Source organism: Lepidochelys olivacea (assembly GCF_965140295.1).
Source record: "Lepidochelys olivacea isolate rLepOli2 genome assembly, chromosome: 9".
In the NCBI taxonomy this organism is placed as follows: Eukaryota; Metazoa; Chordata; order Testudines; family Cheloniidae; genus Lepidochelys; species Lepidochelys olivacea.
The window spans coordinates 57,018,446-57,019,531 of NC_140419.1; positions in this window are offsets into that span (position 1 = coordinate 57,018,446).

Sequence of the window (1,086 nt, forward strand, 5' to 3'; positions counted from 1 at the left end):
GAGACACTGGTAGTGAGTTTGAGTGAGTTTTAAGTGTGGTGGCTGGAGAACAGACAAAAGAGTTACTGGTTTGTTACTTTCTGTTTGCTTATTTTGGGTTAGGGAAATAAGGACAGAAAAATAAGCAAAATGAGTGAGAGTGAAGCTCAGAAGAAGCTAGAACTTCAGAGGCTGCAGATTGCTGAGAAGGAAAATGAACACAAAAGGCAGATGGAATTAAGACAAATGGAAATTGATGTGAAAATTGCCAGGGAGAAAGCTGCTCATGAAAGAGTCACGGAGTTAAAAGGCAAAGAACTTGAGGCCCAGAAACAGGTCCAAATTGAAGCATAAAAATCTCTCCTGGAAAAAGAAGTCTGCCCACCAGCAAGCCCTGGAACTCAGGAAGCTGGAGGCTGACAAAAGGCAGCCCACCAGCAAGCCCTGGACTTAAAAGACAAAGAAATTGAGGCCCAGAAACAGGCTGAGATTGAAGCACAGAAAGCTGCCCAGGAGAAAAAGAAAAGAGAGAGGAAGCAATTCCTGGAGTTAAGAGTCAAAGAAATACAGGCCCATATTGAGACCCAGAAGCATGAGCTTGCTGTAATGGAGTGGAAGAATCAAAAACCTTCAGCAGCTTGCTCCACTTCCCCAAAAGTCCACAAATGGGAACGGTTATTCCCACCATATGATGAATTCAGTGATACTGCCCAAAATGTCATCACCTTTGAGAGACTGCACTCTCCATGCAATTCCCGAGGATCAAAAGATGACTACTTTGGTAGCAAAATTGATTGGAAGAGCTCTGGATTTATTCAATAAGATGCCTACTGCTGATGCTTCAAACTATGGTACCGTTAAGGAATTGGTTTTGAAACATTTTCAGATTACACCTGGAACCTACAGGGTTAAATTAAGGAGCCTTAAGAGGGGAACTGGACTAAGTAATGTACTTTATGAAATGAAATGAAGGATTTGTGAGTCAAGTAGGTGAGGGGAAAAGGCATTACAGGCTTTGAAGAAATGTGCAATTTGGTTCCTCAGGGGCAGTTCCTAAATATGTGCAGTGATGATGTGTTGCGGTTCAAATACCAGACAGAACAAGGC